Genomic DNA, 26,279 nt, shown 5'->3' with positions numbered 1-26,279 from the left:
ACAGCCACTCGAATAACTAATTCCCCTTCAGTAGAGGAGTGGGTGGCTCATGTTCAATCAGGACATAACGTTGCCCGTGCCATCCTGAAAGACACTCAACAAAGAACCAAATTCCAAGCTGATAAAAGAAGGTCTCAAGAACCCACGTATAAACCGGGGGATTTAGTTTGGTTATCGTCCCGCTATCTCCCCAAAAGATTGATACCTTCCAAACTCTCTCCTAAATTCTTTGGTCCTTTTCAGGTGCTCAAGGAGATCGGAAAGGTATCATATCAGGTACAACTACCGCCTTCTTGGTCACGGATACACAATGTGTTCCATGTCTCCCAGCTAAAAACTCATGTATCTGACAGGTTCTGCAGACAAGGTGAGATATCACCTCCCCCTATTGACACACCAGAAGGTCCTGAATATGAGGTTTCCGCCATAGCTGACTCCAGGTATCACCGAGGAACCCTACAATACTTGGTTGATTGGAAGGGGTACAGCCCATCCGACAGAACTTGGGAACCAGCATCTGCTGTACATGCACCTGCATTGGTGAGGAGATTCCATCGATGTCATCCCTGGAAGCCCGGACCTTCCCCCCCACGGGGAGGGCATACTGTTACAAGAACGCGTAGAAACCTATGGAGACAATGGAAGCTACATCAACCACAATACACTCAGTGGAATCCAAGATGGCGGCTCCTTGATAATGTTTCTATCAACTAACAATAGAGGTCTAGTCTTCTCTTCCACCTTAGTCCTTCCTCTCTTTCCTCCATTTGTTTGTACTTGTACACCGGGAACTTACTGGTAAACTGCGTTGCTACTCTGCTCTTCAGCTTTCCCTTGTAGCTGCTCGCTCGTAAAACTTGCCTTTGCCAGTTTTTCTCCTCCGGAGCACTCCCACGCTCCCGCCTTCCTTTTCCGCATCTTTATTATTTTCTGCAGCTTGTGGTTTCTCCTTCTGCTTCACGTCTTTGCCGCTCTCGGCCTTTTCTTTCTTCCGGCTTCGGTCTCCCTAGGCCGGCAGCTCCTCAAACTAGCAGCCGCTCGCGGCTCTGCTACTCCTTCCTTTCACTCTCCTCTTTTCCTGGTTCCAGCGGTCCTCTGCTCTTTCTCTCCTTTATTCTCCTTCGCCTCCTTTCTCCTGGGCACTCACTGTTTGTTTTCGACTGTTATTTCAGTACCTCTTCCCCCTGTTGGCTTCAATAGGGAAAATCTCCTTTATTCTACCTGCCACGACGAACTGGGAGCTCCATTCTACACAAGACCTGCAGGATCTGGGTTTTCTTCCCCAAGAGGGTTTCCCAGGGGAGGGCCCCTTGGGAGCACAGAGCACAGATTATCTGGCCTCTGGACCTCTGGGGGGACGCCTCTTCACATCTATCGTAACCCGAAGAGCCGTGAGTACCCCATCGGATCACAGAGGTTATAAGACCAACCATCTGAGAGCAAAAATAGACAATACAGGAGACCATCAACCTAGCCTGGGAAAATACAACCGCGACCAGACACCAGAGAATACACAGATTATGGCAAAACTCATCTGCCGAGAACCAATCAAACAGGAAACATCTGACACACTAGTCAAGGACAGCAACCTTGCAGGATCTCCAAGGGACCCCTGCCCCCGCTGACGTCTTCAAAGGAATCCTCAACCACAGAGCCCCAGCTTCCGGAAACCTAATGAATCTATCACTCAAAATAGGAGTATTACCGTCTTCCTTCAAATTAGCGCACAGCAACCACTGATTAAAAAATGTCAGAAAGTGCAGAAGACCCAAGCAACTACAGATCAATATCCAACCTGCCCTAGCCAGCGAAGATCCTGAAGAACCACGTCTACAAAATCCATCTTAAACATTCGAAACAAACAGAATACTCAACCAATCACAAGTTGGCTTCAGACTGATGAGAGGAACAGAATCAGCACTTCTACGGATATAGGACGACTTGAAAATAAAAACAGACAACGACACCCAATTTGCCCTTCTTCTGTTGGACACTTCAGCGGCGTTTGACACAATCAGTCATGCAACAATAATAAAGATTGATGGAATGTGGCATACAGGAATCCGCACTAAAGTGGCTTACCTCATTCCTAACAAACCCAACGAACCTAACTATCACCGTTCACCTGAAAACACCAAAAATATAGCCTGCAGCGTCCCACAGGGTTCCAACCTCTCCCCTCTACTTTTGAACATCTACATGTGCCCACTGATGAATATCATTTGATCCCACGGACTTACCGCCTACAACTACGCAGATGACACAATTGATCAGACCACAGTAACCTAAATAACCTCAACAGCTGCCTCACAGACATATACAACTGGATGACAACGAACAACCTCAAACTGAACCCGGCAAAAACAGAAATAATGCTCTCACCCACAGGGTTCAACGGAGGGAACCCACAACTGGACTGGCCAATCGGCATGGGAACACAACCAGAAACTACCAATGTAGTAAACAACCTGGACAATGGTCTATCACTGGAACCGTAAATCAACGCAATCGCCAGAAAATGCTTCTTCCTCCTACAACTACTCAGAGGATTACTTACTACCTTTCCTTCCCCCACAGAACCCTCAATCATATCCCGGATACTCACAGGAATTACCTATGCAAACAGCCTCTACCTAGGAATGCCAGAAAGTCTTACCAAGAAACCCCAAAATACAGCAGCCAGGATCCTACTAAGACTAAACAGAAGAGACCACATCACTCCAGCATTGAAAAGCCTACACTGGTTACCAGTAACAAAGCGCATAAAATTCAAAGCACCCTGCATCGCCAACAAAGCCTTGCACAGACAAGGAGCGGAATTCCTCCAAGGCAAGATTAGCCGGTATCACCCAGGAAGGGAACTAAGATCCAGCAACGACCTACAAATAGAGGCAAAACACTACGACAAAAGTAAATTCGGTGGAACAGCGTTCTCACGTCTAATTGCTAACAACACCTGGAACAACATGCCCAAAGTAATTAGAACCACAGAAGACCACATCACCTTTAGGAAACTGTTCAAAACCTGGCTATTCAGCAGACAATGACAACCTAGAAGGGACGCTGGCAACAACAACACCGCAGAAAAACAACTAGAGAGTAGACGAGAGGGGCCAAAGAACTGCAAACAAGAACCTGGCTAGATATCGTCAAGTGGCATCCAAAGGGCCTCTCCACAGAGAGTCCACAACAAACTGACTGAATTTACCATCACTCTTCCCTTCCTGCTCCTCCTACATAACTGCCGCTTCTACACCAGATCTTGGACTAGCCACACATACAGAGAACCATTACTATGCCGACATCCAGAGTGAACCACCTACGTAGCCAAATACCATCTAAAATGCAACAACACACCAAGATGCCGGACTACCTTACAGCTACGACCACCTGTGACTATGAATCCCTTATGGACACTATCTAACCAGTGCATACAACCAATCCATCATAACCACACAACACTTAACACCAAAACAAAACACTGCCACACAGCCGAGGCATGGAATCTTACCCATACGGTTACAATGCGCAAGGCCTCTCAAAAATGGCCACATGCAAAACACTCACAGACACCATTTCCTTCTGGTTCTGAACCTATCCTCGCACCCTTTTCCCCCACCAACCACCTCACCCCCATTTTTTGCAGAGCCACACGAGCGCCTGGAGACTGCCCCTGGGTGGTAGTGGTGCACAGTACAAATCAACTTAACATTAACAGAATGCCAGTAATGATACTATAAGAAAACATGATCACCATGGCTCTGCAACACAGACTCCTGTTGACTTTGCCTTTAAAAAAGGTCTTTTCACAGCAAGACAATATGTCCAAACTGGCTGCACAATGCAGGCAAGTCTAGATATGTAATAATGATCATATCATCATGTTTTCTTTACCCTTGATACCCAGTGTAAAAAGCCACGCCACAGTAAGAAATGGCTTGACTGGCTGCCCTAAATGCCAGTCTAGACATATAAGAACAATCATGCTTGCTTTGTAATAGAATCCCAGGAACACAAAAAAAAAAAAGTCATGACACAGCAAAGAATGACTAAACTGGGTGCCCCAAAATGTCAGTGGAGCCACATAAAAGCACATATCCTTTCTAAAAAAACAAAAAAGCATTTTGTACTGGCATCCATGATGGATTCCCATTAAAAAGTGCATCGTGATTGGGATTCCAAGATGGCTGACGAGGGGAGAGTGGCGTGATCGTGGAGCTCTCACCCACAGAGCGGCGGGGGGGGGGGGGAGGTTCCTAAGCCCTGAAAAAGGGGCCAGAAGAGGTCTGAAGGGTGCAACACAATATAAGGGTAGGCGGCAGGTCTCCCCGATCAGACATGCCTACGCCCCATGTCCAAAAATAAAGGAAAGGACATGCAAGCAGCCCCCAAGTCGCTGAAGAAACCACAGGAGGGCACTCTGCAGAGACTCTGGCGCAGAGATAGCGAGATTAAGTGGTCACCCAGGAGGTCCGTCACCAATGCTTTCAGGATTTTGGGGGCAAGATAGCGAACACTATTCAATCGCAGTTGAGCATGACACAAGCAAAACTGTCCCAATCATTGCAACAGGTGAAGGGGAACATAACGAAACTAGAGGAGGGGACTGATGCAGCGGACAGCGCCATACAAGAGGTTGCAGAGGAAACAAGGAAGATCGACGAGCTGGTAGAGAAATTAGCAAGGGTCACGCAGAACCTCGAGACCCGGAGCCAAGACCTTGAAGATCTAACTTCAGAATAAAAGGGCCTTGCTGAGGCGGACAAGGATCTACGCACGATGGCGCAGCAAGTGGTCGCAGACCTACTGGAGGTGGAAGACTGGTCGGGGATAGAGCTGGACCGCATACTCAGAGTGTCGCCCAAGAGGGGAGAGCCAGGGGCCAGACCCAGAGATGTAGTGGTGACCTCACACAAGTACGGGCAGAAGTAGAAGGTGCTGGCTGCTGCCAGGAGGGCCAGATCAATCAGCTACAATGGTACAGAACTTCAGCTATTCCAGGACTTCGCCCAGACCACCCTGGTAAAACATAGGATGATGGGCCCGGTGATGCACGCCCTAATTTGAGCAGGCATACGCTATGCATTGACCTTTCCCTTTGGACTACTGTTCGAATGGAAGGGAAAGAGCACCGGATCACCACATGCGAGGAAGGTACGAGGGTACTAAAGATTGAGAACGAAGGGTCACCAAGGCAAGAAAAAATACCAACAAGAGAACTGCTCAAGAGGAAAATGTGAAAGTGGACACATTTTTCGACAATGGGCTAAAATAACAGGGCCTAAGGTGCCCGGTTTAACCCCCATTCCCCCCGATGAGGGGGCAGGAGTGGAAGGTGCCCACACGCCCATCGACACAGGAGCGCCACGCTGAGGGAAAAGGGGGGTTACAGGAAGGAATGTTGTAGCCCACCTGGGGGAGCTAGTTAGGGGAAAGGTACCAGGCGGAGGCGGGTGGTACAGGATGTCTTGGTTTATCTACATGGGTCTGGGGGTCCCGCACCGGTTTACTCTGGGTTGTTACAAGGGCTCAATTCCAGAGATGATGGTTCGGCGGGAGCTAGAGGCTGGTTGAGCCCACCCAGAGGGCGGTGCCAATGGCAGCCACTCATTAGTGCTAGCATCACAGTAAGACGACCATGGGAAAGAGAAGTGCTTTGGGTGACCTCCATAAACGTCAGGGGGCTTAATTCCCCAGTTAAGAGAAGGAAGGTGGAACAGTTCTTGGGGTGGGGAGGAAGTCGCAGGAATTGTAACCCCCCAAGTGACGCACGTTCAGAGTTGAGACAGGCATTAGTTGAAAATCAAGGGATACCGCCATCTGTTCCAATCCAGTCCAGCTCTTCAACTCATTTGGGGGGTCTGGGGGAGGCAGGGTGCATCACCCCAACAAGGAAAGCCAAGGTTGTGCTGCTCCCAAAGCCGGGTAAGGATGTCCCTCTATGCGGTTAGTACCGGCCCATTGCCCTTATTAATCTAGACACAAAGATCTACACCAAGTTTCTGGCATTGTGCCTGGATAAGCTCCGGCCCAAATTGATTGCCTAATAAATCCCAAATGGTTGCAATGAAAGGCAGACCTCGGATAACATTTGGCGGGTCTGTCATCTGATTGAAAAAGTAAATAAATCTAGAATCCCTGCACTTATACTAGCGTTGGATGCAGAGAAGGCATTTGACCGGGTCCAATGGCCATTCCTCTTCCATACCATGGAGTAGGGGATTCAGTTCTAAAATCCTTTCAAATGGTAAGAGCCAACTACCAAACTCCCTCCTTGCACCTGGCAATCGACAGGCAACTTTCCCAGAGGATCACAGTCTCATGAGGCACTAAGCAGGGTTGCCCGCTCTCCCCGCTCTTATAAGCTAACCACCAAAAACCACGCTTGGCCAGCATTAGGGCCTCCCTGGATATTAGGGGGCTTCCCTTTGGGGGTGAGGACCATAGAGTCGCAACGTTTGCGGACGACATGCTCTTCTTGATCACAGAACCAGAAGCCTAATTTTGAGGGATCTCTTCTATTTGGGGAGGTGGCAGGATTAAAAATAAATGCCCACAAGTCAGTTATTAAACGTGACCGCCCCCTCAGAAAAGGTTCAGGAACTGCGGGGTATAGTACCCTATAGATGGGCAGAAACCAGCCTTAATTGTTTGGGGGTCCAGATTACTGGTTCTCTGGGTGTTCTTTACCATGCTAACTATCCGCCTTTAGCGGAAAAGCTGCACCGGCTGCTGGTGGAATGGGCGCCCTTATCAATATCCTGGATGGGGGAGGATAAATGCCCTTAAAATTGTGATTTTGCCAACATTCCTGTACTATTTCACAGCCCTGCCAGTGCGGGTGACCCAGGGTTTCTTCAGGACCCTTCAATAACATGTGGGGTCATTTATTTGGAACCGCAAGAGACGCAGGGTAGCTATTGTAAATAACCTATCATATCATATCATATGCAGATGCTAATGTCTCCCAGAAGCAAGGGTGGGCTGTGAGCGCCAAACGTCCGCCTCCATTTCCTTGCGGCTCAAATCAAGAGTGATCTGGGATTGGTTCAGGGGTGATCGCAGGAAGGTTTGGTGTCAAATGGACAAAGCAGTGGTGGGCTCACCGATGGACGAGGTGTTGTGCCAACCCAAGGGAGATAGACCTGCAAACATGTACCATAGCAGCATAGGGGCCTAGTGGGACACTCCTGGGATGAGCTGGTGTGGACGGTGAATTTGACCACTTTCCCCTCCCACCTGATGTTGATGTTTAGGAATCCCCAGTTCACACCATCTATGGGAAAGAGGTGCCTTCAATGGGTGGGAGGCGGCAGGGTGCCCCAAACTATGTGGCATGTTCTCGGGCTAGGACATTAAAATCTGTCAGGACCGGTCATACTGCAGGTGCCATTAGCCATGAAGCCACTGTGAATCCTGGTAAATTACATTATAACAGACTCAAGATGAGGTACTCCAGAAGGCTTCTCTGTCCTTTTTGCAGGGAAAGCTATAGAAGATTGAGAAAGGCCCAAGAACTACATTTCCCCAGCAGGCCTGTGTAAGCATGAGCCTGCCGGTAATGGGAATGACGCACCCTGGAATATGTGCGAGCCGTGCCCAGAAAGCCCTGCTCGCACTTCAGACTGCCGGAGGGATCGGACGTGTGTAAGAGGAGCTCCTACAGGAAAGCTACACAGGGGCATGAAGTAATTCAGGGTTAGTTCAGAGCCATATTGGGGTTACACACATCTTGGAGAATTGTAACCTCTCACAGCAATTCTGGTTTGAAGCTCCAGGCAAAGGCTTCTGTGCAACGCCTGGGTGATTAAGAGTGAATGTCTGGTATGAAGTGAATGCAAGGGTGGAGATTATCGAACCCAGGAGGGGCTGCACGAGACGAGGAGCATGTTTACCCCAACACCCTCTACCCATCCAGAACCTCTACCTAACCCTCTTTCCGGTTACCCTTGAAACCCCTCAACCCATCCAACCAGCAGACCCTGACCCTCTTTCCCCGGCGGGTTGCAGTGGCCTGTGGTATTTGCTAATCCCAGGTGCCAAGACCCAACGGGGAGGTAGGCGTTCGTGCTGCTTCTGCGCAAGACAAGATTGGGCGAGAACCTGACAAAATCCTTTGCACAGTGTGTAAAGACTGGAGGGTGGGTATCTGTACTCCTGCTCTCTATGTGGCAGAGTCGAAGCACAGAGCACCCAGCCAAGATTCTCCAAGTGGTATTGTGGTCGAGCAACCAAGGCTTAAGCTCTCAGGAGGTGATGCAGGCTGGTTCTTAAGTACAGTGTAGTCCCCAATCGCCCACAAAGGAATGTCCACACACTAGGTTAGTGAAAACACAGTCTTTATATAAATAAGGTTCAAGGTTATATACACAATCACAATAACACACTTTGTACTCTGGCAATACTATAATGGCAAATATATACAGGTCTAAGTGATACTACTCTTAACTATCAAGTCCTTTGAAATGCATCAACTTCTAACAGTTCGAAATGGCATTCGAATCAGATTATAAGATAGTCAACGATAGACACAGAAAGAAAGCAAGTTAAATCAAGCAATGTCAGAACCGTCTATCCCACTACCATGACACGTTCTGTGCGAGGATCCCCCCCACCTGGCCAACCTGTAAATAAAGCGTATTGACAAGCCCAGTCCAATTATGCTTGATATAGTCTCGATTCCTCCTACAGGTTCAACAAACCCAAAGTACACAGTTTCGTAGAGTTCTTCGGTGAGTCGTAAATGGGCCCTTCTTGAGTGCACTCCCTTTAAAACAGGAGCCACGGGTCTTCGAAGAAAAAGGGTGAACAATGTTGTTGCGGCAGCAGCTTCGGTTTTTGCAGTGCTTGTTGATGATCGGTTGAAATCGTCCTGCAAGCTGAGTCATGCGGTGCACCTCGATGAGTGTTTTGCCGCAAAGAGTCGAAGAACTTTGGCCCAGCAAGGGCGTCGGGTCATCACCGTCTCTGTGGTCTTCGGGTGGCAGGAAACCCACTGGCGGATTCTCCTCGGTCATCGGCGGCCTGGACTGTCTCCAGCAGGACAAAAGCGGTCGACTGTGATGAGCAAGGTAATCCTTGGATGAAATGTCTTAGGCAAAGAGGCACTGCGGCTGCTGTCGGCGACGGTGATGGACTTCAATGTCCGTGCGCTTCGCTTTGTGATTCCGCGGCGGTCCCAGCCTCCGGTCGGCAGCCTTTCCAGGGTCAGACATCCCGGGTCTTTTGGCAAAGATCAGCTTGTGCACAATAGTCCCTCACAGCTCGGGGAGAGGTCTACTAGCCAAGTCCACTCTTGGATCAGTTCCTTGACAGTCACGCAGCTTTCAGATTAGCGAAGGACAGCAGCAGCAATTATTCTTCTTCCAGCGGGCTTCGAGGTTAAGCATCAAGTATCAACTTCAGCTTCTGAATGATTTCAATCAGTGAGAGGCCCCCAGATATACTGTTGATCTCCCATTCACTCTGCTGGGTCACACTCAAGCAACCAATCATTCAGAAGGGCATTCATGCAGCTAATCCGGCTCACAGTGCATTCAGGCCATTCTTCTCCATCCAGACACTCACAACACAGAATGTGGATTCGGACAAGCACTCTGCCATTCAGCACTCTACACAGCATTCACACCAGTTTCGGGCAGGGCTGTCTCAGTCATTGTGTGATACTAGACACCCATAACATGAAATGCGTATTCGTCCCACACTCCAATCACCCAGGTCCCACCCCACGGGCATACCCACAACATACAGTCATTGGGAAGGCTCCAGCCAGTCTGGCCTGGACTTCCCCCACAATACCATATATGGAACTTCCACCCAACAGTCAGTCAGGGGAAGGGATAAATCAGGGCTTCCGGGACTTCGGGAAAATAAGCGAACAGGCAATAGAAAGCACAGGGGCCATCTGGTTTCCCATCAGGATTCAACTGATTCCAATGCCAGAGCCTGGGTATCCCCAAAATGGAGGATACTCAGAGCACATGTCAAATTCAGCATGGAGCTGCCACCAGCCCATACCCTGCTCTGTAGTCCACACAAAGGTGCCCAAAAACATACACTAGGAGTACAGGGTCATACTCCCACCCATGGGTGCCATAAGGGTATCCCAAGGGTCTGTTCACCAAACCAAAAAGAGGAAGAGCCGCACCGCCAGGCCAGGAGTCCCCCATGAACTCCTGTGCGGAAAACAAGACAGAACACGCATGATAAAGCAAGGACAAGGATATGGAGGCCCTGTCCCTCCAATGCATTTCCAGCATCACAGAGTGCAGGCAGGACTTCGGGCTAGATGAGGGGGAGAGGTATTGCTACTCTCAAATGAGCCACTTGCTTACGAACCCAATGGTCAAGTCAGCGGCCACCAGGGATCTCAGGCCCTTTGAACGGTTCGTAACCATAGACATAGGGACAGGCATTTGGTAGGTGCGTTATATGGGATAATAGCAGAAGGGGCAAGGAGACAGGCATGGCACCATATGGAGCAGTAGGAAACTGCAGTGGGGCAACCACTGGACGGGGGAACTTTGGACTCAGTTATGGGCAGATACACGCAGGCTATCCAGATTGAGGAGATGTGGGTTAAGATAATGGTCCAATGGCATCTCACCCCAGAAATACTACATAAATCCTACCCAACTGCGTCAGCGCTCTGCTGGAGGGGGTGTGGGGAACTGGAATTGTGGAAGCATATCTGTTGGGAATGCCCAGTCCTACAGCTTTATTGGGACATGATCTGTGCAGCAATGAATGGTATTTTTGGGAGGCGGGTGCCGGACAACATAGGGATGGCCATCCTGGTAATGGGCAGGGTTCTGGAAAATCTACCCTCGAAAGCTCAAAGAAAGACATAGGCCATCCTGATAGCGGCTGCAACGATTTTGGTGTCACACAAATGGAAACAAAAAGCTGCCCGCACAGAACACGAATGGGTTAGTAAAATCTGGAACGTTGTGGTGACCCATTCGATTCAAGGGAGTGGGTGACCTATTCGATTCAAGGGGAACACCAAAGGTTTCTCTCAGACTGGGACTTGGTTTTGCCTCACCTGCAGCGGGACGCGTGGACCGCATGGTGCCTGAAGAAAATGAGATTGCTGGGGCTGGTGTCCACTTGGGGAGGGCACCTTCACAGGAAGCTGGGAGGAGCTATGGCTGAAGTTTCTAGGGGAGGTGAGGACGACAGGGTGTGGGGGGGAATCTCAAAAGATGCAAAGGCCTGTACAACAGGTGGCAAAAGCGATGGCAACTCATTTACGCATAAGTTTATAGCAGAGGGCAGTGCAAAGGTCAGGTTACTTGACAGAAGCCAGACCGCTTCTTTTGATTTTTATCTATATGGATGTAACTGCAAGCCATGGAGAAAAGCCTCTGAAACAGAATTTATTTCTCTGAAGCCTTTCAAAAAAAGAAACCGCATTCTGTGATAAAAGGAATGGAGCAAACAGAAGCACTATGCATATTTATTTTTAAAGCATTTTAGGATTGCATAATTAATACGATGGAAAACTATCTTTTGTAACAAATTATGCTTTTTTCCAGTGAAAGCAAACCAGTATTGCACAATTATATTTTTCAGAGTTCCTGTGATGTGTGCATAATCATCCACAAGCAGATCATTTTTAAACTTATAATTTAATTTACATAATTATAAAAACAGTGTGTAAAATTATGAGTATGCACGGTCCAGTTTGCATCCATTCAACCTTGCATTCAATGGGGTACATTATTACACATAGTCAGTGGCAGCAGATACGTTGCTGAAGGGTTAGAGATTGTCATTGCACCAATCACAGGTGTTGGAGCCTCTCAAATCGTCAAGACTACAATTCAAACATCCAAAACCTGACTCTCCAGAAAGGGCAAGTGCCGTTCAAAAACAAATGAAAGTTACATTTGTAATTAATATAGAAACTCAGCAAAACCGGTCCCTGTGATAATCCAAGGTTGGTCCAACATCTAGCCACGATACCTCAGTCGATACTCAGTTTACCAACCTCTGAAGAATGTTAGCCAATAAGATAGCTCAGCCAGTTGAGCGCTCGTTGCTGCGATCTGGAGGTTGCAGGTTCGAATCCCAGCATGGCTAACTCAGCCTTTCAAGGTCGATAAAGGAGTACCAACTTCGGTTTGGTGATAATTATGATAAATATGTTCTATATACAGCTATATATAATTATAGCCATGCGATAAGGTATAGAATTTAGCATGGATTCATTGCCTTTCTGCACTGTAGTATCATAACATTGGCATACCAATAGCCAGTAATAGCTCCAGGAAATGAGGATTTCATTAATCAAAAGACAATTCTGCGATCGAACCTCAAAACACACAATACAATTCGTGTTTACTATATTAGGTAATTGACTAGGTTTTTGTGTTTGAAAAATGTAAATATATATACAGGAGAGATCAAATGACCAGATCTTAGATAAATAATGAAAGGTGCATTCTGTCACAATGCAGAAAGCTGCCGAATGGCAATGATTTCCATCCGTTTTTGCACACGTCGGCTGGCTGTTACATACATTTTACACTCTTGCAAAGGAGAAATAGTCATTTTTACTCTCTTGCAATTACATTTACTCTCAAAGTTTAAAAATAGGAAGTAAAATACTCCCACCTCAAAATCTTATCTGGAACACTGTGTTGGGATCAGGGGGAGGGGAGAAGGTGGGGGGCGAGAACGGATGGGGGGGGTTACATGTGTTCTTACTGTTGAAAATGCCAATAAAATACATTTTTCAAAAAGTGCATTGTTACTGTGCTGCCCTCACCAACCAAAATCAGCTACCTAGCCCAGCACAAACACACCCACACATTCTTTGACTCAACATTCACTCGCTTATTCACACACACAGCATTCACTCACCTATTGCACGAGAGGATCATAAGTGACCTTCCCATACATACATTTTATATCCCTCTGCACCTGTTCCAAACAGGCACAGGGAGATGTTTTTTCCCTGTGCTTTCAAAAGTGCACCTCTTTTGAAAATCGGGATTTACTTGAAAATGCCCAGAACCCCCTTTCCACCCTCTGCCTTGCGCATTTGTGCATTTGGTGGGGGAAAAGCACCTCAATGTGCACAACTATGATGCACACATTTAAATATACACAGTTCACCACTTTTTTAGTAGCGCAAGTGAAGTGAATGAGCACCTCATCAGGTGCACCAAACACGTTTTGAAAATTGTGACACTGGTTTATCCCTATTGATCACTTCTTTACGCTGTACATTCATTTCAGAGTGTGGTACGAGGTTTCAGAGGGGAATTAGGAATGGGAAAGGACACAAAAGAAGGAAAGGATGCATGGGGTTTTCACTGTTTCTGCAGTCCTTAACCCCAGATTTGCTCATGAGCAGCTATTGTGTTAAATACCATTAGCGCCAGAGCAGATACTGTGACTGGAATCGTTAGCCCCAGAGTACCTACTGTGCATGCCATCATTCAGGTATTTGTCATATGTAACAGATTAGCAGGTTCTGTATCAAACGTCATTAGTTCCAAGGCAGGTACTGTGTCTGGAATCAGCATCCCAGATCCGGTACTGTTTCTGTAATTAATTAAACCAGGGCAAGTATTGTCAGATGTAACCGATGAGCAGGTGGGAACTGTATCAGAATTCATTAGCTCCTGAGCAGGTATTGTGTCTGCACTCATTCGCTCGAGCCGGAGAAGGCAGTGTCTGCTGCAATTCATTGGGGTGTTGTTTCTGTGTCTGCAGCCATCAGACCTAGAACAGACACTGTGTCTGCAGTTATTATCCACAGGAGGGTCAGTAGACCTAGAGAAAGTACCAGATCTGTAGCCATTGGCCCTGGGGAATCATTACATTCAGAGCAGGCACTGGAACTGGAGACAGTACATGTCTGCAATCATTAGCCGAAGCAGGTATTATATATACAGTCACCTACATCAGAGCACGGTCTGTGTAGCAGCTGCACAATAGTTACTGCGCCTGCGAGCATTCCAGAGCCTAGACTTGACCATAAATGAGATTCGGAGAAGCTACTGTGTCTACGATATCAACAGACTGCCCTGTGTCATTTCAAAATCAGATGTTTAGAAAGTCGAGTACTTACAAGATTTAATTTCAACATGTGATGAGTAGAATACAAGGAATTACAGCTTTAGCTGGAGCCTCTCACTTCAAGGTACGTTTCCAGAGGTTGCACAAGGGCGTCTCTGGCCAATACAACAAAGGGATGAGAACGAATGGACACTAAAAGAAATGCATCTAAAATTCCCTACAAGAGCCCGTGCACTCACCTGATGGAAACTGGAAATGAGCGTTTCGTAAAGGGAGGCCTTGTGTTGCTTTCATTATCAATTGAAACACATATTTAAAGTCCCTATGAGACCCGATAACATTGTGTGTTTGTTTAAAAGTTTGCCGAGCAATCCCCGACACTTTCTGAAATGCCTTTAAGGCGTCACCACGTATCTCACGTGTTTCTGAAATTCAGTCGTCGAGACGTTTTCCTACGTGCTTAGGAAGAGAATTATGGAGGAAGGAGGGCTTCGTGTCGTGCACGGGCACTCGGGCAGGTATTTATTTTTTAATTTGTGTATTTATAAGGTGCATATACGTCTCGGAAGTTTTTAGAAGCGCCGGGTATGTTTAGTGCTGTTTGTTTCTATTTAAATTTTCGTTGCAGCAACTGCGGATCTTTGTGTGGCTTCTTGGCTGGTAAATATTATCCCCAATCCATGCTCCTTTACGCCCCCAAACAGAAGTGATGTATGGACGTGGCGCGCACGCCAAGGGAATTTCAGGGCAGGTATTTTTTTGAAAAATTGGCTGCCAGCAGCAAGTCGGAGTTATTGTTTGCGTAAGCTTACGTGCATGTTTCCCACTTCCAAATGGCAGTGGCTTTCTGCTGCATTCACGGCCTTTCTACAAAACGGTACAGCCACAACTGCCTACATCTGAAAATCAAAAACTCTGAGCATTATGCCCCGCCTGTAATCACACAAGACTTCGCACAATTACACAAGGCTCTGCCCACAAGTTAAAAAGGTAAACTATTGAATGTGTGATCGGCTATGTGCACGCAACTGCATCAAATGAAACGGTGCCCTCTAAAACCACATTAACCACTTTTACACTGCCTCTTTGCATTTGGAAGTATTACTCTAATCCAGATAAAGGCATTAACAGGCGCAGGCAGGTTTTGAAATGCCCACCAACACACCATTCTATTTGGAGACGGCTTTCCAGCCTCTTCTAAGTTTACTCTGGGACTACCCCTTTTCCCGTTATAACTACCAGAGTTGTCATTTCAAACTGACATGCGTTTTATTTGCTGGACGTAAATACAATGTGCAATGCCTTGATAAAGGGTAAAAACATTGTTTTCATGTCAACCAGGCACAGACACTAGTATGCATTGTTAGTCTGATATTTACTTTAGCATAGATGCAGATTATGGGGCTTTTAAATGCGAAACAGCCCATCCCAGTGAGCTTTGGCTTGACAGAGAAATGGGACATTCCCACACTTGCCTGCTAATGCCTGCAATTGGAAGTGCCAAGTGGGTTATTTAAAAGGAACCGAGAATGAGGAGAAAATGCCTGGAGCCTGTATAGTCCTGCTGAGACATATCTAACATGTTATTGAGCCCTTGATTAGCGCTTCCCTGGCAGGAATAAATAAAAGTAACCCTTAATTATAAAATCATGGAAAATTAAAAAAAAAAAACCCTTTCAGGCATGCCGGTGTGGCAAGTGCTGCTTCAATGTTGACTGCTCCACCCCTTCGAGCCTCGGAGCAGCAGCCACTTTGGGACTGCTGCGAAACCTCGGAGACTTCACGCTCCTTTTATTTGTTTGCTTGTTAGCGATTATACAATAAGGATATACTGTTTCAAAGCACCCACAGGGCAGGGAGAGAGGGGATACATTACAACAATAGCAATACACCATTTGAGATTGGATGGGCAAGAGGGAGGGGGCACAAACCTACTATGCCTTGTAAGTATTCAGAACATGCACTAGTTTTCTTTAACCGGTAAAGAGCGTGAAAACCCTGAATCCCTGGGATAAACCCAGAGGTTAGGCAGATGGGTATACAGCATATACCTGACAGGCCTCCCTATCGCTGACACCTACACGAGCGCCTGCTCCAAGGAAACTCTCACTGACATTCTCTTCTTCGTGCCTTCACCTGACCTATGGACCCTTCACATGGTCGCGGTGCTCTCTCCTTTCTCCACCTCTCCCATTAATGGTGGCACCCGTTGGGATGTCCTCTTGGCCCCTTTCCACTCCTCTAAAGCCATCATTAATGTCTATGCTAACGGGACCGTCTTGGTCCAAGGCCCTCAGGCCAACCTTCACCTCTTTGATAGACGCTTCCCATGCCTCATCAACTTCCTCTCCGCTCCCGCTGTCCCCCCTCCTCTATCCTCAGCTACCTTGCCTCCCCCCTCCCTCCCTGCCCCCTCCCTTGCTCCCTCATCAACTCCTTCTCTAACACCTCCGCAGGGTGTACCTCTGATCTGCACCCCTCCCCGGAAGTTTTTCAAGGGTGGCAACCTTCTCCACATTGCCACTCTAAATTCTCGCTCTGCCATCAAGCACTCCTCTGATATCTGTCGCCTTCTTGAGGAACTGGACCTCGACGTCCTCGGTCTCACTGAGACTTGGTTCACTGCCAGCTCTGCCACCAGCTTCGACACACTCCTACCTGACGGCTACAAGATCCTCTCCGTGCCCAGGCCCAACCGTTCAGGGGGTGGTGTTGCCCTTATCTTCCCTGAGTGGATTCCTGCCACTGTCACTCCTACGCAGACCTACTCCTCTTTTGAATGTCTTGTCTGCCGACTCTCTCTCTCTCCTAGCCATTCCCTTACAGTGGCTACTATCTATCGGCCACCTGGTCAAATTTCCTCCTTCCTCTCTGAGTGGGCTGATCTCTCCTCCTCACTCCTGTCCTCAACCACCCAACTCCTCTTTCTCGGTGACTTCAACATCCACCTTGATGCCTCCTGTCCCCCCACTGGTCTCTTTCGCGAACTCTGCAACTCTCTCTCACTCTCTATTCTCCCTTCTGGTCCTACTCACTCTGCAGGGCACACTCTTGATGCTCTGATCTCTTCTGACCTTCCCCTCTCCCTCCCTCTCTCCACTCCTCTCTCCTGGAGCGATCACTTTCTTCTATCCTCCCACCTCTCCCTCCCTACCCCACAGGCAAAGCCACCCTCTTCACTGCCACCCACCTTCTCGGTCATCCGACCCATGAAGCGCGTGTCAGTTGAGGCTTTCGCTGCCACCTTCTCGCCCCCTCCTCCCCCCTCGGCTGACTCCCACCCCGACACAGCCCTCTCCATGCTCTATTCCTCTATATCTGATACTCTCGATATCCTTGCCCCCGTCATGAGAATCCGCCTGAAGCCCAAAGCCAAATGTAATTCCTGGTACGACTCGGATCTCGTCACCCTAAAACGCAAGTGCAGGGTGGCAGAGAGGAAATGGCGTGCTTCATGTTCATCCTCTGACAAACTGGCCTGCCGCCTGCTCCAAAGGCAATACCGGCTCTCCGTTCTCACTAAGAAGAGAGCCCTTATCCAAGCCCGCATCTCTGAGGCATCAAACAACTCGGCCGAACTCTTTAAAATCTGCAAGGAGCTGGCCAACCCTGCTGCAGTCTCTACCTCTCCTGTCCCCTCCCAGGCCCTCTGCACTGCACTGGCCTCGCACTTCATCTCAAAAACTCAGGACATCCTGTCCTCACTCTCCTCCCCTCTCCTCCCTCCCTTTCTTCCCGGCTCTTCCTCTTGCTCTCTTGCAGCCGCCCCTCCGCCCTCCTTCTCTTCATTTCCACCTTTTTCTGCTGACGAGGTTTCCAGACAAGTCCGATCTATGAAAGCCTCGTCTAAACAGGTTCACCCCTGTTCCTCCAAAACCATCAAGGACCACATCGTCTCCCTGGCTCCTGCCCTGGCTGACTTTTGCAACCACTCATTCGCCTCTGGAGTCTTCCCATCCCCCCTCAAGCACTCCCTTGTGCACCCCCTCCTCAAGAAACCCTCTTCCGACCCCTCCTGCCCGGCCAACTATCGCCCAATCTCCATTACTCCCTTCCTGGGCAAGCTCCTGGAGAAACTGGCCATCTCCCAGCTTAACCTCCATGCTGAATCTGTTGGTAATCTTCATGACCATCAATCCGGCTTCAGAGCGGCCAGAAGCACGGAAACTGCTCTCCTGAACATCCGTGAGGACCTGCTCCTGAACCTTGATTCCAACACTCCCTGTGTTCTCATTCTGCTCGATCTCTCCTCTGCCTTTGACACTGTCAACCATGCCATCCTGCTCAACCGTCTCCGTGATAACCTGGGTATCACTGGTCAGGCTCTGGCATGGCTGACCTCTTTCCTCTCCGGTCGACCCTCCCAGGTCCAAATGGGCTCCTTCCTCTCTGACATCTTTTTCTCCACCTGTGGTGTCCCCCAGGGATCCAACCTCTCTCCCTGGCTTTTCAACCAGTATCTGGCACTCCTTGCCCACCGCATCGCCGCCCTCTGCCCCCACTTCCAGTGCTATGCGGACGATACCCAGCTCATTTTCAGGCTACCCTCGGCCTCCTCCTCTCCTTCCCTCATCTCCGACTGTCTGTCTGCTATCCAGGAATGGTGTGCCGCCAATGACCTCTGCCTTAACGCCAGTAAGACTGAGATTCTACTCATCGGCGCACCCACTCCCTCCTTCCCTGCAGCTCTCTGGCCGGCCTCCCTTGGCCCCCTTCCTGCCCCTACCTGCAAGGCTAAAAACCTCGGGGTCATCTTCGATTCCACACTCTCCTTCTCTCCTCATATATCTGATGTCTCTAAGAAATCACACTACCAGCTGCACCTCCTCAGAGGTATTCTTCCCTTCCTCTCCTTCCCCCAGAAGCTCACTGTCTCCCGAGCCCTGGTTCTCTCAAGGCTGGACTACTGTAACAGCCTCTATCTTAATCTCCCTGCCTCCACTCTCCGCCCTCTGCAACTTATCCAGAACAGAACTGCGAGACTTGTCCTTGGCCTCAAGCCCAGGGACCGTATCTCTCCAGGACTGAAATCTCTTCACTGGCTCCCAGTGGCTGCGAGGATTAAGTTCAAAACCCTCTGCATTGTCCACAAGGCCTTCTGGGGCCTGGGGCCTAAATACCTTCAACTCTCTCTTCCTAAATATCTTCCTTCACGAGCCCTTCGCTCATCCATCTCTAACTCCCTCATGGTCAGCCGCTTCTCGAAGCAACGTGCTGGGGGTAGATCTCTCTCCGCAGCAGGGGCCTCCCTCTGGAACAGCCTGCCTGCCTCCCTGAAACTTGAGGAGAACCACCTCCGGTTCCGGAAGCACCTCAAAACCTTCCTCTTCGCTTCTGCCTTCTCTCTCCCTCTCCCCTGCTAAACCTGCTTAACTCCCCCCTGAATTCTACACTTAACCTGCATCTGGGCCACTCTCAGCGACCTCGGTCCAGGGCCCAGCCACTCTCCACTTGCACTGCCCCCCTGGCTCCCCCTGCACTGTGGGACTGTCACTGTATCCCTACAGCCCCCTACCCAGCACTTGCTCTGCACTTACCTCGCACTTGCCACCAGCTGGCCCTTTTATTTATTATTTATCATTTATTATTTTATTACGCCACTTACCTTGTACTGCACTTTTCCCCCCACCTCCTCCCCCTGCACTTTCTCCTTTTCCCCTTACCTCTGCACTTGCGCGATCTGAATGACACCTGGCCTAGTAGGATCGCTTGTCCGTCTTCCCCTTGTTTCCCCCCCTCCCTGCCTCGTCGCGCCTTGAAACACTTGTGTATAGGCGCGTTACAAATACCATATCATATCATATCATAACATATGCACCATCTTTCTTTACCCTTATCTGCGCAACACAGCTTTCACTGTTTGAAAAGCAATGAACTCACCCAGTTGGAAATTAAGCCCCTTGTCGATCCCATTTTTGCTACATGCTTGCTGCTTTTTTATTTCTATTTTTTTTCTGCACTGTTGCACAGGCTCATGTGTGCTTGGATGCCTCTGGTGCTGCCGAGCCCTCCTGTGCCAGGGGTGATATATACCGCCATCGGAGCGGGGGACGAGTGCGTCAGCCTGGGGCTCTCTTAAGAACAGCAGCGGCTATGAGGGGGAGGGGTGTCTGGGGAGTGCTACAGCATAAAGTTCCCCTGAGGTGATTTCTGCAACTTTACTGCCTTTATAAGGTAGGTGGGGGGGGGGGAGGTTCTGATTCGAACATTGCAGGGAGATGTGCCTAACTTTACCGCTCAGTGCCTGTCAGGCAGTGCATTGAGCTGAATCGGCCAGAGTCTGCCTGAACCTCCAAGATGTCTTTCTTGATCCCCACCCCCAGCATTTCTTCTTCTGTCTGTATAGAACAGAGTTCCTTCATTTCCCTGTGTTGTCTCACTGATTAGTTGCCTATACATTACAGCACACACCAACTCTTAAAACTGAACTCCAACTACTCTACTTTTAACATAGCTGGCAACACCATCAAGGTCGTAAAGGAAGTAAAAACGTTAGGTTTCTATCTTGATTCTACCTTAACTTTGAGCTAGCCAGTAAACACTATGGCATTGGCAACAGCCTACACATGCAAACTAATTAGGGCTTGCAGGCCGTATCTATCTAAAACAAGCTGCATTACCTTATCAAACACCCTCATACTTTCGAAATTTGATTACTGCAATGCCCTCTACATGGGAGTTAGCAAGTACATCCTAAATAAAGTTCAAACCTTACAGAATAATGCTATAAGAACAGCGCTAAAAATTCCAAACGGAGAGCACATATCTGAGCTAAGGAGAAAAAAAATATTGGCTGATGATCAACGACAGCATCCTGCTCAAAACACCTTCTTTGACTTTAATGCCTCAACAATGCCGCTCCACTATACCTCACTGAACGTATAGTTAGGAAAACTTTGTGCTGCCCATCTAGGACTGCCAACTCCTTCTGCCTTAATATTCCTAGATTTAACATACCAAAATCTGGTGGTAATAGCTTCCCAGTTAAGGCTGCACAAACTTGGAACTCACTCCCTCTTGCACTGAGGTGAACAAACTTACTTGAGTTTCAGACGTAACATTGTGAACTGGCTGAGAACTAATGATCTTTAACATCGCTGCTGCCCAGTACTGCTTAATGGAATATGCAAAAACTCTACCGCTGCATCTACTTATTACCATGTAAGGAACAAGTTACTTACCTGTAACTGTTGTTCTCCAGCATGGGTCTGGCATGGATTCACATGCTCATGAATATTCCCCGTCGTCGGGCTGGGAATCCTCGGTAAAGAAAAAACCAGTATCAGTTTTGTTTCTGATCTGTCTTTCGTAGTAGTAACCAATCACTGGTCTCTGCGTCATACTGACCACAGCCAATGACTGCCCTCTACCTAAGCACCGCCTCTGGCAGCCATCTTCAGATTTGGAAGCACGTGAAGTGGCAGTATGACCAAGTGAAGAGCAGCAGAGGGGTAGGCGGGAGGGTTCGCATGTGAATCCATGCCAGACCCATGCTGGAGAACAACAGTTACAGGTAAGTAACTTGTTCCTTCTCCAGCATGGGGTCTGGCATGGATTCACATGCTCATGAATAAAGAATACATAGCAGTACACACATGCACAACCACGGGAGGTGGCAAAGGCTCAACATTAAGCATTACATCAAACTCAACATTAAGCATCTTACCTCCTCACCAGGCTCACCTCAGGCGAACAGGTTGCGCAGCACTGCTTGGCCGACCCTGGACTCCTCCCTGGAATCCCGATCGACGCAGTAGAATTTCGTGAAGGTGTGCGTCGACCTCCACGTAGCAGCCCTACATATGTCCAGCAGGGGCACACCAGAAAGGAACGCCGTGGTAGCTGCGATCGCTCTGGTGGAATGGGCTCTCGGACGGCCAGGCAGCGGTCGGTTTGCCAACCGATGACAGTACATGATACAGCCGGAGAGCCATCTGGAAATGGAAGCCTTCGAGAGAGCCTTCCCCTGATTGACAGGTCTAAAGTTCACAGAGTTGTGACGTCTTCGGAAAACACTTGTAGAACTTCAGCGCTCTAGCCACATCCAGCGAGTGCAAAGTCCTCTCAGCCGGCGACGAAGGCGACGGGAAGAACACAGGCAACACCAAGGGTTCGTTGAGATGGAAGTCGACGGTACCTTGGGCATGAAGGAGGGGTGCGTCCTGAGCACTACCCTCGTGTCGTGAAAAGTCAAGTACGGGGCCTTGCAGGAAAGGGCCTGGATCTCTCCCACCCATCGTGCGGAGGTGATGGCCACAAGAAACGCAGTTTTCCACGACAGAAACTTCAACGGGGCCGAGTGCAGAGGCTCGAACGGAGGTCCCATGAGCTTGGTCAGCACCGCGTTGAGCTCCCACGCCGGGGCTGGAGCGTTCACCGGCGGGAACGATCTGAACAGTCCCTTCATGAACTCTTTCACCAGACGATGAGACCACAAGGACATCCGCCCCGTGGTTCTGGTGTATCGGGAGATCGCAGCAAGATGAATCTTGATGGACGCGTGTGCCAATCCAGCTTTGGCCAGCGTCAGCAGGTACGGCAGTACTTGGGGAGCCGTAATCCGTAGAGGGTTAATCTTCTGTGCGTGGCACCAGACAGAGAACCTCTTCCATTTGTGTCCGTAGCATTTAAGAGTCGAGGATGCCCTGGCCTTTGCAAGAACCTCTCTGCAGTCGGCCGGTATGTCGTATCCTCCAAACTCTAGCGCTGCAGGAGCCAGGCCTGCAAGTTCAGCGATTTCGGGTCGTGGTGGAGGATGGCGCCTCCTTCCCTGGAGAGTAGATCCGCGTCCACCGGCAGCTTGATTGGCGGGGACGTTGACAAGTCCAGAAGGTCCGGGAACCATATCTGCCTCGGCCACGCAGGTGCGACGAGGATCATCCTGCACCGTGACCTCTTGAGCTGGTTGACGAGCCGGATTAGCAGTGGCAAAGGAGGGAACGCGTAGAGGAACAGGCCCTCCCAGGGGAACGAGAAAGCATCGCCCATGCTCCTCGCCTGGGGAAACCTGCTGGCGAACCTCCGGCACTTGGAGTTCGTCGCCGTCGCGAACAGGTCGATCTGGGGTGTGCCCCACCGTCGGAAGAGGCGATCCACTAGATCCTGCCGTAGTTCCCACTCGTGGCACGAGCGCAGCTCCCTGCTGAGTGAGTCGGCGATCCCTGCCAGATGAAACGGCACCAGAAACATCCTTTGGGCGACGGCCCAATGCCACAGGTCCTGCGCCTCCTTGGACAGTGCTGGGGACCTGGTTCCGCCCTGTTTCCTGATGTAAAACATGGTGGTGGTGTTGTCGGTGAAGATCCTCACCACCTTGCCCTTGAGGGACGGAAGGAAGGACCTGAGGGCCCAGAACACTGCATGGAGCTCCAGGACGTTGATATGGAGGGACTTCTCCGTCGGGAGCCAAAGGCCTCTCGCGTGCAGATTTTCGGTGTGCGCTCCCCACCCTTCCAGGGAGGCATCCGTGGTCACTGTCTCCTGGTGGTCTGGGGTCTGGAAGTCCATGCCCGCCGTCAGATGCGCGCGGGTGCCCCACCACCGGACCGCTCGGCGGAAACTCTCGTCGAGTGTGATCCTCTCCTCGAAGCCACCCGTCGTTTGGATCCAGCGCGCGTCCAGGAACTCCTGCAACGGGCGCATCCGGAGCCTGCACATGGGAATGAGGTAGATGCAAGAAGACATCATTCCGAGGAGGGACTTGATGGACCTCACCTTGGCCGCGTCGGAAGCCAACATCCGCTGTACCTTGCCCAGGATGGACCTGGTCCTTTCCTCCGACGGGGAGGCCAGAAGGGACACTGTGTCGAGCTTCGCTCCCAGAAACAGTACGTTTTGCGCGGGTACCAGGTGGGACTTGGCGTAGTTCACGGAGAATCCCAGGTCTGTGAGAAGTTGGACGGTCCTTGCCGTGTGCTCCACGGCGAGATCCCTCGTCTTGGCTCGGATGAGCCAGTCGTCCAGCTAGGGGTAGACGTGGATCCCCTCGCGGCGCAGTTGGGCCGCCACCGGTGCAAGGCACTTGGTGAATACCCTGGGTGCCGACCGTAGTCCGAAGGGGAGGGCTTTGAACTGGTAGTGACGCCCTTGGACCACAAACCTGAGGAATTTTCGGTGCCCCTTTAGGATGGGAATGTGGAAGTAGGCATCCTCCAAATCCAACGACGACAGGAAGTCTCCTTCCTCCAGCTGACCCAGGACGTGCTGGAGGGTGACCATCCGGAATTTCTGCGCCTTGATGAATTTGTTCAGACGTCGCAGGTCTAGGATGGGGTGCCATCCTCCCGTCTTCTTCTTCACGAGGAAGTATCTCGAGTAAACTCAGGAGCCCCGAAGCCTCTTTGGGACGAGTTCGATGGCGCCCTTCCTGAGCATCGCCCTTACCTCCAGGAGAAGCTCAGGGACGTGAAGCTCTTTCCTGGTCACTGGGGGGACGCGCGGGCACCTTCTTTGAAACTCGAGCGCGTGGCCCCGGGCTAAGGCGTCCAGCACCCAACGGTCGGTGGAGATGGACTCCCACACGCTGACGAAGCTCGCCAGCCGGCCTCCCACCGGGGTGCATCGGTGGGGGCCCGACCCCACGGTCGGTTCAATCCTGTTTCGACGAGGCTTTGCTGCCTTGACCTCCTTTGCGACGACGGCGGGGTCCGCCAGACTTGCCTCGTCCTCTGTAGGCCTCCTGAGACGACGAGCGGGCCGCTTGACGGTAGGTGGAGAAACCGCCGCCGGAACCTTTGGAGGCGCCCTTGCTTCCGCTGCTCCGAAAGGGCGTCCGTCGTTGCTGCAGAACCCCAAGGGCCCGGGCCGTCTCAGTGTCCGCTTTAATGGCCTGAAGGGAATCGTCCACTGTTTTCCCAAACAGGTTGTTCCCATCGAACGGCATGTCCAGGACTCTGGTCTGTACGTCTTGACGGAAGTCCGTAGCCTTGAGCCATCCACGCCGCCTAAGGCACACGCCGTTGCCCAACTGGCGAAACCCAGTGTCGGCGATGTCCGTCGCAATAGTGATGGCGTGGTCCGACACCACCTCACCTTCCTGTAGGATCTCCAGGGCACCCGCCCTCTTGTCGTCCGGTAGGAAGTCCAGCCGGGGAGCCAGTTTGTACCATAGCTCCCTGTCGTAGCGGGCCACGATAGCCAAGGCGTTGGCCGCTTTAATCGTCGTCGCTGCAGACGTGATGACCCTGCGTCCCATAGTGTCCAATTTCTTTCCCTCGCCGTCCGGTGGGGAAGTCGATGTGGAGGCCGCACCCCCCCAAACTCCCCCCCCCCCCCCCGCTTTCTTCCTGGCCGCCGCGGAGACGACGGAGTCCGGGGTAGGCTGCGCCCGGAGGCACAGGGGGACGCGTCCGGGACCCGGTACTTCTTCTCGTACCGGTCTCTTCTAGCTGGCGAAGTAAAAGGGTTCTTGAGGAGGGCGAGGCCCTCATCCCAAATGTCATCCAGTAGAGGCACCGCGAGGACCGTCTTCCTCTTCCGCCGATGATAAAGGAATCCTTCCTTTTTCTTCTCCTCAGGGCAGAGTTGGAAAAGCTCGGATGCCCTGGCGATCATGGAGTGGAACGAACCAATCTCGTCGGGCGGAGAAGCCCTGGTGGGAGGTGACGACGGTAGATCCTCGTCGTATACCTCGTCGTCCGTACCCGTCGCTGCCGTGTCAGTCCCCGTATCATCCCCTCGGGTGGACGGGGAGGAGGGCTGGACGGTGCGCGACGGCTGAAAAGGAGGTGGAGGGTGAATCCTTCTTTTCATGGGCGGGGGAACGCCAGAAGGTCCCGGTTCAGGATCCCCCGAGGGGAGAGGTTCCTCCGTCGGCAACGGTAGTCTCGTCCTTATCTCTGAGCATAAGGACTGTATAGCCAACAAAATGGCCGCCGAGCTGTCTTGCGGCGCTGGCAGGGGGAATCCGACGGGCGATCAGGGGCCCCGTCGGCACCCTCGACGATGTCGTCGTCACCTGCGTCGGGATCCATCCCGACAGGCCGGTCTTCTTCCACGCCAAGGCCGTGGCTTAAGACCTCGATCAGCTCTTCCTCCGAGGTTGAAACCGAATCTACGACGAAGCCCTGCCCCCCCTTTTTCTTCCCCGCCGGGGATTTCACAGGGGTCCTATCGATGGGCACAAAAGAGGACTCCCTCCGAGGTGGCAGGGAGACTCTGAGCCCCGAGGTCGCCACCACTGGTGTAGCCTCCACAGGCTGAGCCAGGGTCGCCGCGACAGTATCGATAGAGGGCTTGGCCGGACGGAT

At 50.6% G+C, this 26,279-nt stretch overlaps 1 protein-coding gene and 1 long non-coding RNA gene across 3 annotated transcripts in view; one reads left to right on the top strand and one right to left on the bottom strand.

The window, feature by feature from the left end:
• Window positions 1-26,279, bottom strand: part of LOC138453804 (zinc finger protein 11-like) — a 2,054,811-nt gene that overhangs the window by 559,986 nt on the left and 1,468,546 nt on the right. The gene's annotated exons all lie outside the window — the stretch shown is intronic.
• The window catches only part of LOC138453805 (uncharacterized), a 43,929-nt gene continuing 32,063 nt past the window's right edge, over window positions 14,414-26,279 (top strand). For both annotated transcript variants that reach the window (XR_011260533.1, XR_011260532.1), the window contains exon 1: window positions 14,414-14,549. This is a non-coding gene — a long non-coding RNA (uncharacterized lncRNA). The remainder of the gene's footprint in view (window positions 14,550-26,279) is intronic.

The sequence above is a fragment of the Ambystoma mexicanum genome, chromosome 4p (genome assembly GCF_040938575.1).
Source record: "Ambystoma mexicanum isolate Mex_15411 chromosome 4p, UKY_AmexF1_1, whole genome shotgun sequence".
In the NCBI taxonomy this organism is placed as follows: Eukaryota; Metazoa; Chordata; class Amphibia; order Caudata; family Ambystomatidae; genus Ambystoma; species Ambystoma mexicanum.
The sequence above is the reverse complement of the archived record's forward strand: the minus strand, read 5'-3'. Positions and strand labels throughout refer to the sequence as shown.